This window comes from Sapajus apella, unplaced genomic scaffold (assembly GCF_009761245.1).
Source record: "Sapajus apella isolate SASKATOON/1434 unplaced genomic scaffold, GSC_monkey_1.0 scaffold25, whole genome shotgun sequence".
Lineage (NCBI taxonomy): Eukaryota > Metazoa > Chordata > Mammalia > Primates > Cebidae > Sapajus > Sapajus apella.
In genome coordinates this window covers 20,930,938-20,943,079 of record NW_022436965.1, presented here as the reverse complement: position 1 = coordinate 20,943,079, position 12,142 = coordinate 20,930,938, and the positions used below count along the sequence as shown (strand labels likewise).

General features: G+C 38.9%; 1 long non-coding RNA gene across 1 annotated transcript; it reads left to right on the top strand.

Annotated features, from left to right (window-relative positions):
- The first annotated feature begins 4,321 nt into the window (after positions 1–4,321).
- LOC116560180 lies at positions 4,322–10,152 on the top strand. Its single transcript, XR_004272840.1, has 3 exons — positions 4,322–4,522; positions 4,706–5,793; positions 9,789–10,152. It is a non-coding gene; the product is annotated as an uncharacterized LOC116560180 (long non-coding RNA).
- Positions 10,153–12,142: the final 1,990 nt, after the last annotated feature.

Genomic DNA, 12,142 nt, shown 5'->3' with positions numbered 1-12,142 from the left:
CAGCATCATAGTTTCTTCTCCAGTGTAATAGCTGTTGCACTTCGTATGTTTACAAAGCTGTACTCTCACATCCAGTGCATCGTCTGACCCTTGCAATAATCTTACAAGGATTATTATCACACTCACTTTACATACAAGGAAATGGAGAGTCAAGGGAGTTGGGGGGAAGGCGCTAAGTCACTCAGTTATCAAATGGGAGAGCAAACTCAAATCCAGGTCTTCTGATCCCGAAGTCTTTGTGGACACCAGTCAAGACAAGGGAAGTTGGGGGCAAGGCAGGAGAGATGTGAAAACTGGTATTGAGATAAAATGACTATTTCATGCACACTAAAACATTAGTGTGCATGCGTGTGTGTACTACCATTTTGGTTGAGACCAGCTCTGGGGGGTGCTCTAGAGAAAGAGAAAGGGTAACAGAGAGGCAGCTGCAGCAAGTTCTCCAGGTACTGGGTACAGGTGCCAGGGCATGTGTTCTCTCACCCGTGTGTTCTTGATCTGGAGATCAGCAACAGAGAGGAAAAGGGTAGTAACCTCAGGAATATGTGCAGAAGGACCTGCAAAGGGTCATCTGAGCTGCAAAGCTTCTTTCTCCCCAGTGCCATTTAGGAATGTGCTGTGCATTGAGAGCCACTTCTGGCCTGTCCTGGTAGTGAGTGAGATCATTTGACTTCCTCTATGCCTTTTGGAGGGCTTGAATGCTATGTGTCCCTTTTCCTAACTTCTTTATTTTCTGCTGTGGACTCATTATCATCATGCCTCTGGCTGACTCAGGCACTGCTTGTGAAACACTCTAAGTTGCCTTCCACTCTTCAGTCAAAAAAGGGGCAGCATGGGACTTCTGTATGGTGATTACTCTCATGATCTGATGTATTAATGATTCTCAAAGCTTAATAGGTGTAAGAGTCATTCAGGGAGTTTGTTAAATTGTAGGTTTTCAGTCCTGTCTGTCAGATATTCTGAGTCAGAACTTTGAAATGGGGCTCGGGAAGATATGCATTTCAATAAAGTATCTCACGATATATTTATGCAAATGATTTTTGGATTATGCAAGAGAAACATTGTAATTTGGATGAATCTTGGTTTATTTTCACTAAGTAGAATAATAAGATTTACTTCATCAGACTGCAAACAAATCCCTTGAGTGCCAAAACCATGCGTATATCTTCTACCATAATTCTTAGCACATTGCCTGGCATAGGGTGGGTTAAATTCAGTTACCCACAACTCTCAGAACCTCTTTGTTAGTCTGAGCTAGGGGATTGCAGAAGACTTGGCTCTAAGTCTCTGGGGCTAAAGAAGACATTAGGGTACACAGCCGGGGGAGCTGTGACATGTGCTGAGGAAGTGATGTGAGTTTTCAGAACATCAAATTCTGCCTATGCTGTTAACATTTTTATATGAACCTTTAATGTCTTTTCTCTGGAAGCAATTTAAGTCTTAATGTTTTGCATCTTCTACTTTGAATAGGCTCTCAAATAAGGGTTCCCCAAACTTTACTTCATTTTTCAATGTTCTTAGCAATCCTATCTAGAGAATTCACATTCTTTATGGTTTATACCAAGCCTCAGTGTTTTATGTGTCAGATATGAGGTAAAAGGTTGAACTTTTTGGCAAAAGCATTAGCTAAGTTCATGATGTGCTCTGAGCAGACTCAATGATTGGTGGAAAAGTACATTTGAGTGCCCCTGATGCCCATGGAGAAATGCCATACAGTGACAGGTACTTTGAGAGTAATGCCAATCTAGTGCCAATAGCCAGGACCTGTCTAAACATCATGGAAAATGTAACTCTTTGACAAACCAATAGTCATCCATAACTTCCTGAATTACGCCCAGGAAGGACATGTTCGATACTCCACACACCATCTTCAGAGATGTTCCAGAGGAAATCAAGCAATTTTAGCCAAGTCTCTAGGCAACCTCAGAGGTTTATCACTTTATAGAGCCAGGAGCAGGGATTCAGGAGTAGATTTTATGTATCTTTTCTTTCAGAAGAGGACAGACTAAATCAGCAAACCATTGGTCCAAAATAAAATCTAATCTATGACAGTGTTCCATCATCTGGCATCACATAAAATATTATTAATATGAATCCTTGAGAAGCAATTGTTGTTTTTTTACCAAAGCAAATGAAGAAGTTAACATTGGAGTCCTTCATATTGGAAAGGATTTGCTGAACATCTGCTGAGAGACAGTTCTGTTGAGATTCGCTCTTCTTTTAATTCCTTACCTATTAAGTGCATTTGCAAAGGAGTGGGATCCTTACTCCTTGAAATGTCAGCAGCACCTGCTGTACCTTAATTTTTTCAATTAAAGAATGTAGACTGTGACCTATCGTAGGAAGAACCATCTGGCTCAGTGTTGTTTTTGTTGGTTTCCAGGTTATCCCATGCGACAACGTATGGGAAGTGGGGGATTCTTAAAGCTTCTTTAGATTTTATCCTCACAGATAAAAATAGGCGATTCGAAGAGGAATAAAATGGTTCTCAATTGTCCTCAGTAGCCTGCTCTGATAGCTGACCTTTTATGCTTGGTGAAATGATCTTTCAACTGAGTATAAGTCTATCTAATTTAGGGGAAGATTTTTGGATGACTAGTACTCAAATGTTCGCCTTCTTGGAGGCTTCCCTTAAATAATTTATGTATCATTTGACTGGTCAAGTCTTGGTTAACGGACAGACACATTCAAGGCTTCAATCCTATCATGCTTATTTCCAATGTTGCAGCCTCTCCTTTCATCATTTATAACTTCCCTGAGCAAATATATCTCATGTTCCCCAAGAAGCCGTTCTGACATCCTCCATGCCTCCTGTTTTTGTTTTAGCTGTTATGAATAAAGGTTTCGGAATCTATTCCAATATACTTTTCTAAATGTTTTTTTCTAACTATTGGTGGTTGTTCTAGCTGATGCCTATGAGACATCCCTGTGGAGTTGTAGGAAGGGCAGGTGGAGTCTCTGAGTTCAAGGGGGAGATCTGGGCTGGCGATATTCATTACAAAAAGAAGTTGATGACTGAGTAGATGAGGTGCTATTACTACTCCCTCCTTGGAGTGCGCTCCTTATTTGGCTTCTATGACACCATTCTTTCTCATGTCTTCTCTTGCACCTTCTTTCCATTTTTCTTGGCAGGCTCCTCTTCCCCATCAGCCTCTTTTATGTTATATTCCATAGGGTCTTTTCTTCTGTATTTATCTCACTCTTCTCACTCTCACTTGGGATCTCACCCATGTTTATGCTTTTTACCATCATCTAACGCACCATCACATGATACTGTAATTATTTGTTTACTTGTCTCTTTTCCCACTCAACTGTGAGCTCTTTAAGGGCAAGGACTATATCTAGATCCTTAGCACTTACCATAGCACCTAACTATAGTAGGTGTTTCATAAATATTTGGTGAATAAATAAATGCATTTATTTATTTATTCCTTTGTTCCAGAACAATAATTAAAACCCATCCATGCCTGCTATTGCAAGAACCAGGAGAAGTGGTAATGATGAACAAGAGAAGGAGGGTATCTTCCCATGATGACCAGTTACTTAGACCAATTCACAAGGCTTCTGTTACTCAAAACAGGGCACTAATTGCATTATCATTATTTCAACTCCCTCTCATGCTGTACGTAACATGGATGCCATGGGAAAATGTACTTAGAGTTCCAAGCAACCGACTTAGACATCTTTGCTAAATAAGCTTTTCTTAATTAGGTCTATTACTAGTCCTGCTCTTGGTGCTTGTTGATTTAACTACATTTCCATTCTTTGATTTGGGTTCTTTGTCCCTAATCCACATAAAATAACAGATCATGGGTCAAATGTAGAAGACAGTATGCCAAAATGTAAAAGGACATCATGATGAAAAACACAAGACCTAACGCACAGTTGCCCAAAATAAACCCCAACAGAAGCACTGAATAGGAGGGAGTACATGCAAAGGAGGGGAAAAAAGGAGTGTTTGCTGAAAACAAATTCTTACCCTCTCTGAACTGATTATAGAAAAACAACAGAGATGGTCAAAGTGCGTGTTGGAGAAGTAGATTAAAAAATGAAAATAAATGTCGGTGGAGCCATGACCATTTTCTTGATTCTAGGGAATTGTCTGTTTTATGGTTTTTGACGACTTCTTGCATGAAGAAACTTTAGGAAATGTCATTTAACTGTAATTAGCTTCTTAGCTAAATTAAGTATACTTTCTTTTTAGTTGGACTCAGAAAACTGGGCCAAGGTGGAAACCTATCCTCTCTTGGGGAAACCCCACTTGCTTTTGTTAGAAGCTCTGAAAATCTTTCAGATCAATTGTTCCCTCTGGGTGTCAGGTATCTTCCAGGGAAACTGGTTCATTTTTCTTAGTGTTATCTGGGGCCAGTTGCTGGGTGCCCTCAGAGACAGAGTACATCCATTGCCTGCTCTTCAAAGTATTAGGATAGTGTGTGGTGCAGGGAATGTGGGGGGTGGAGGTTTTTATCCTCCCTGATAGCCAGATGCAAGAGGGTCAAGAAAAATCTACTTCTAAATTTGAAAGGTGAGTATTAAATTTTACGCCAATGATCTGTTTATAATAATCTAAGGCAGCTTCTGTCTGGGTTAGCTCTGTACAGAGCCACGGAAAAGGTCAAACTATTTCATTTTCTATTTTCTAAATAGATAGAGAGGGCTTTTCTTACACTGTTTGACCAAGGTGCTTTCCTTTCTCCCCACCTCGCAGAAGGAGGTTCAGATGTGTTGCTTGTCAGATGCAGGAAGACCCTTTCTACCTCAGACTGATGCCCTAATATTGAGCTGCCCCAGAAAAAGGGAGGTGATTGAGATGTTGAAGGTTAAAAGGAGGAGAAGGATAAAGAGACTGCATGAAGATGCATTGTGGCAGGCCTAATAGTCATATCCACACATCTGAGGGATTATGATAAAGAAGAGCAGGAATCAAGTTATTTTATATTCCTCCAAAGAACAGGACTGTGGAAGTAGCAAGGGACAGATATTGGCACAGTATGAGAAACTATCCTATCAGGAGAATTGCCAAGTATCCAGTAGGCTTCTTGAAGTAGCAAACTTTTGTCTCCATGTGTGTTTAAGCAGAGATAGGACAAGTGCCTGCAGGTTGGAGTTGGGGAGGGAAGCCTCAAGGAGTCTAAGCATTCTGCCTTTTTGTCTTGCTTTCTTTACATTTCTTTTCTGTGCATTGGGAATAATTGCTTTCATCTACTTGGTAGGAGCTAGGAAGGAGTCAGGGAAAGCTTTCTGCATGCTTTGAGCTTTGATGGTTGAAATTGCGTTGCAAACTAGATTGCTACAACTCGGGGGTGCTCTTCTGGGCTTCTTGTTGCCAATTTTAGCAAGTATTATTTCTGAATCATTGTGTGCTCTCCTAGCATCTGTCCTCTAAGGATGCTACTTTTCAGTTATCTCTGAAGGTGGCCTAAGGGGACACTTTCTTTACTTTTTAAGTGTCTGTGCCACCTTTTTCTTGGATGCCCCTTTCCTGTTTCCTGGGGATGCTGAGAATGTGTTGGATAAGTATGAATAAATGAAGCAGAGTCAGCTTAGAAATAAACATTCCTTCCCTGTCAGGGAAAAAAGCGTTTGTCTAGTCTGTCTAGATTTTAAAGTGTGATCCTTAGTGGCATCCTGCCATCCTCTGTGTGCTGGTGTGGAGTGAACCGTGCCCCCTGCCCTGCGGCACATGCTGTTCTTCCTGGAAGGCTGAGCACAGGCAGAGATTGTGGTGGCTACTTGCATGCCAAGGACCAAGACACACCTCTTCTCAAACACTGCCTGCTCTCCTCTGGAGTTCAGGTAAGTCCACAAGCCTGCCCCTGAGCTCACCCTACTTAGTGCTTAGTGAGAGTTGTAATTCCTTTGAACAGTTCCAAAGTTTTTCTATAATATGGAAAGACTCTCATTTCCCATTTAGGTCCTTCAATTAGTGGAGGTCAATATAGGTCTTTAAACCTGGGTGAGATGGTTCTGGTTCCTATGTAACAACGCCTTCCAGCTGGCCAGCTTACCCTGTACTGTGGATGCCTGGTCCCTAGCTGAGGCCAACAAATAGATAGCCAATGGATAGACAGATTTAGCCCATCATCATGTCTATCCCATCCTGCTGCTTTGGGTTCCAACCCTACTCTAAGCAGACATAGAAAGACTTGAGTCTGTGATGTAGCCCTCAAGAAAGAGGTGATCTAAGTGTCATCTCTAATTATAGGCACTGACAATATAAGTGCCTTCCCTTATTATTTTTTATTATCTTTCTCTTTCTCTCATACTTACTCAAATGCGCATACGTAGAGCAGACTACACCCTCACTCAGCTCCCCAAGTCTTTGTTTCTCCCTTGCCCAATTTTCTTTTATTCCTAGCAAATAATGGCATTAATGAGGAAATCCACCAACTTCACATAGTCTGATTTTAAAGAACTATGGCTGATGTACTTCAGTGAATTGTTGGCTTGATGTTTCTCTTTGACATTTACAAAGGCAGGTCCCATGGCATGAGAGGCAGGTTGGGTAGGATGCAGAAGACATTGGGGAATGGAAGACATTTGCGGGTGAAGACCAAGAGCTTGCTTTCTGGAAAGAAGGCTCGGTGGTGAAGAGGGATGGTTGTAACAAGGGAAGGGTCAGCTAAGTAGTTTTATTTCAGACTGGAAAGCGATTACAAAGTTATACCAGGGGAAGCCAAGACAAAGAGTTATTACTAATTTTCTAATTCCTACCTCTACAAAAGTTTCTATTATTTCTTTACTTTTGTTTATTTTTCCCAGCTTTCATTCTACCCCAAAACAACACCAAAGAAGCCTCTATAACTTTTAACTATCTAAATAATGGCATGTTAACAATACTGTTTATCGGTCACTTATTATATGACAGGAAAGGTACCATGCACACCTATTATCTCATTAAAATAATCTACATATATGGTGTATATAATTGTCACCTTCAAATTACAGATGATAATAAAGAGAGATTTGAAGACCTTAAATGACTTTTCCAAGGTCATGCTCTTAGTTAGTGGCAGAACAGAATTGGACACTTTGATCTTTTAAATTTCAGGCCAACACTTCTTCTGTTACCTTTTGGCTGTTCTCAATCTTTCTAGGCACAGAGGAAATGGTGGTGGCATTGAAAAGTTCTCTAATGTAAGAAGACACTGTAGAAGACTGATCAATCAGAATTCCTCAATGGAAAAGGAGAGATTTAATGCACAACAAATACTGTCATGACAAAAATAACACCTTAGACCAATACATTCATTTATATAACAATATTTATTGAAAATGGAAAGGGCATTATTCAAGGAGCTAGAGATGCATTGGGAAAAAAGAGACAATAGATAATTCCTCTGCCCTCATGAAACTTATATTCTACTCAGAGAAGATAGTTAATAAAGAATTAAAAATTGTTAAGTGTGGTGCAAAGAATTAAAATCAGCCAGTGAGATAGAATCTTAACGTTATCAGATCTTAATGTTATCCTAATCTTAACATTATGAGATTTCAAGATTTACTAGAAGGCTTCAGTAATCAAGATAGGGTTGTAATTTATAATAAATCTTGAAATCTGATAATATTAAGTTCCTAAACTGTTTTTTTTTTAAATTTTTTGGGATATTTATGGAATCAGGTCCCATGGTAATGTGCATATAATGCTTATATACACACATATGAAAGACATAGGTCAAAGGAACAGGAGAGAGTCAAGGAATAGACCCACATATATATGGCCAAGTGATTTTTTTGTGTCATTTTTAGATTATTTATAATGCACAGAGCCATTGCTTCCTAAGTTGACCAATGTACTTTCATTTGTTGTTCTGTGATTAGTTCTATGACAGCAATAGTGTCACTATACTTTTTCCCTTTTCATACAATGCTTGGAAGGATTTGCACCTTTATAATAGATTTTGTGTAGAAAAGGACATAGGTAAATATGAGTATTACAATGTAAGCATACAAAAATAGTGGCATTGAAACATTTCTAATGTTTTTCAATATTAGAAAAATCTAAGACTAAAATGTATTTATTTTAAACATGAGACATAAAGTAAATTAAATTCTGAGCAATAATAATGTTATAAACAAAAATTGATGGTTGTTCACCAATTGATTCTTGATAAAAGTGCCAAAGCAATTCAATGGAGAAAGGATAATCTTTATAACAAATGATGCAAAAACAATTGATATCCATGTGAAAAAAATACCTCAAATCTTACCTCATACCATGTATACAAATTAACTTGATACACATCACCATAAACACAAATCTAAGAGTGAAAACTGTAAAACTTTTGGAAGAAAAATTAGAAAAAAATTCTCAGTGACCTTGGGTTAGGCCAAGGAGGCTGGAGCCCAGTCAGTGAGGAGTGAGGAACCAGTTATGATAGAGAAGTGGACAGGGCTGATCATGTTCAGGTCTAATTCATTTGTCAAGAATGTTTTGTAAAGTCATTGAATACCTCTAGAAGGAGGTACATGGTGTTTGGTTATCTCTTGGTTTATGTTTTGCAATGGTCATCTTGGCTGTCATTTGGAGAACAGTTCCTAGTGAGGGCCAAGTGTAAAGAGGGGGTTAGACAAGGAGGCTTGTCACTGTTAGGAGGCTGGGATGAGAGCTACTGGGGCTTTGTATCAGTGTGATATCAGTAGAGATGGAAAGAAGTGAACAGATGGAGGATATGTAACTGTCACTTTATGATTTGCAAAAGACTTTCAGCTACATTATCTCTTTTGGTTTTATAACAATCCTTGTGAGGTAGTAAAGACATAATTCCCATTTTGCATATAAGGGCATTATTCTCTGAAAATGTAGATTTGTTTCTATCCATACAGCTAGTAAATGGAAGGACTGTGTGGGAAAACTCAGTCTTCTTGATACAGTAGAGATGTTGCTTCTTCCCTACCAAATTGCCTCCCCTGGAGCCAGAAGAAATCCCACACATAAGCATCATCTCCATAGCTAAATACAGTCACACTTTTTGGCTCTATTTTGGGTTAATTTACCTCGTACTGACAACTTTGACTCTCAAACACTTTAACAGTTATTTCAGGCATCTATTTCTGCTCAAAGATGCACTGCTGCTATTTTTGTAAGCCAGATGATGCAGAGAATAGGTAATGTGATAGGGAACATTTTACCCGTCATAAATCACTGACTGACATCAAACCAGATTACCAGGGATCCATATATGTTCTGCCTAATGACATCTGTAAAGATGACAGCACATAATCATATTCCTCTTTGATGTTTTAATAGTATTTACACAAAATAAAAACTATTTATACAAAGATATAATATTAGATATTTTACGGATGTTATCTCCACTATTTTTTTTTTTGCAGTAACACTGATAGGCTCAAGGAGGTTAATTTTCCCAAATACCTAGAAAGCGCTTTGTTTGAATGTTTGAATCCAAGTCTCTAAGGCCAAAGGCCAAGTTCTTTCCACCATAATACTGTTTATTGGAAGAAAGAGTAAAACCATTATGTACTTTCCTCCTTGGCAGTTAGTATTTCCAACCCAGCCAACACTAGCTGTGGGAAGTAGGCATGATTCCCCATAAATGTATACTTTAGTTAAGAATTTATAACTCAGAAGCACCACAAAATACAGTTCTTAGACTTTCTTCTAGGTCATGCCGACAGCAAGAATCTTTGATCTTCTGCAGGTGTGACACCTGTTTATTGTTTTATTTTCTATAACCCTAGCACTCCCTCTCCCTACAAATACTATAGAAACAACTCTGCTATTCAGTGTAAGTGAATTAAAATTAAATTTTGCCATTTGTTCTTTTTAGGGATTTTTGCAAATGCCCTGGAAATTTGCAAGAACAGTGATCTGTTGACATCAGATCTATAGCCTGTAGCATTGTCAGCTGACAACTTTCCAAAGAAGATACGGAGTAATCAGTGCAAACTTTGTGGAAGTTTGGTTGATAAAAACCAAGAGCAATAATATTTAATCTATATTCAGCTGGTTTGGAATGTTGACAACATAAGTTAAATATAAATTATTACCAAATATAAGCCTCTTTGGGGGATTTTGCTTATTTTCATTATCAAATAATGGCAATCAGTTTAGTTTTGCTGGCCAGTGACTAACCTTAAACCTCTCAACCTAGCTGGCAGTAGGATGTCAGGAGCTAGATGGCACTATGGTGTAATTCTCTGAGTCGCCCAATTATAAAGAGTTTGTCTGATTGTGATGATAGAGGTTTCTGGAATGAGAAATTCAGCTCTGTTTTGCTTGTGTCTTCTCTAAATGCAATTTGGTACAACATAAAACAGAGCATTCTCTTCTGTCTTGCTCACCCCCTCCTGCTCTTGATTTCTTTTTGATAAGCTCATGTGTGTGACATGCACAAACACACACACACACCCTGTTGAGAATTATTTTTTAAAAATCAACAATTAAGAGTCTTTCAGACAAAAGGTGACATCCACACCTTCTAACTCATGTCCCTGATTCAGGAGTTTTCCCCCTAGTGACAAAGGTGCTATTTATAGGTCATACACAAGCTGAGGCCAGAGCCTACTATGTGAATAGCTTGTAATGTGGCAAGAAGGACAATGATTGTTAAAGCTGATCATATGAATTGGGGCATTCTTGTTACACCCTACTAAAACAGGGTGGAGAAGCCAGGGGGAGAAAGCACTCGGGGCACATGATACTGCTCTAAGAATGTAATTCTCTGCAAGCCTAGTTGCTGAAATTTCCTGCTGTAACCTGAAACCAGTTTTATCTAAGGGCTGCTGAAACAACCCCTTGTGTTTTACCTACTGCCCTCACTCACCAACCAAATCTTGCCAACTCTCCCAGACCTTACTAGGGCCAGTGAGCTTTCTCAAAGGACAACATGTAATGTTTCCTTTTTTGAAAAATGAAACCTTTAACTTCTTCATTATTGGGACATATTGAAGACAGTCTGCATGCATGGCCTGAATTACCATTGTTTCCTCCCCACAAAAGGGGTTAATTTCAGAGATTAACCTCTCTATTTCATTTGACTTTGACAATACTTTGGAATTGAAAGAAGACATTAGCAGTTTCTCAGTTCAACTTCCCACCACGGGATGTTTGAAGTTCATCTCATTAATTTTGAAAAACATTTTATTTCCCGATATTTGAGTCTATTTGCAGAAGTTTAGGAAGGCTCGGAAGAAGTTTCTGGTATAGGAAGGCTGAAAATGGTAGCCATGCCATGACTGTGCATTCTTATATGATAGAGCAAGACAGGATGAAACTGAAGGGCCAGGAGATTAACAAGGTGGTACCTTCCTAGTGTGTCCTTCTATGTCACATGGCATCCTGTAGGGGGAGTTAAGCCACTCAACCGCTGTAGCTGTAGCATTTAAGGCAATGAGATCTTTTGCTTCTCACAACCCTTCCTTCTTTACCCTCCCTCCATAGCTTTGCAGCTGCCAGAAATGTTATAAATACTTCATTTGCCCTTGATACAAGAAGAACAGACTATCCAGAGCACAGGAAAGAGAAAGAACATGATGGAAGAGATGATTGTGTACATATTAGAAGGCCTCTAGAAAAATTTCCCTTCCCCCGATATTTCCTCTTCAAACTGTTTCAGGATCATAGACACCATTCTCAGAGATAAAGTATATTTCTGAATTGAGGCTAGTTTTATTTAGTATACAGGAGCTTGTCAAAATGCACATCTTTGGTCACATAGTATGATCAGGTTTCCTGCAAAAAATTTAAAAGAAAATGAGAAAATAAAAAGAGGTAAGCTATTGGATTGCTGAGAACAGTGTTCTAAAAAATAAGTGGGATTCAGTTTCCATGTAGTTGTGCAGTTTTGAGTGAGTTTCTTAATCCTGAGTTCTAATTTGATTGCACTGTGGTCTGAGAGACTGTTTGTTATTATTTCCGTCCTTTCTCCTGAATGACGACTGAATAAACAACGAAATGAAGGCAGAAATAAAGATGTTCTTCAAAACCAATGAGAATGAAGACACAACATACCAAAATCTCCGGGACACATTTAAAGCAGTGTCTAGAGGGAAATTTATAGCAATAAATGCCCACATGAGAAGAGAGGAAAGATCTAAAATCAACATTCTATTATCAAAATTGAAAGAGCTGGAGAAGGAAGACAAAAAAAAAAAAAAAAAAAAAACCTCAAAAGCTAGCAGA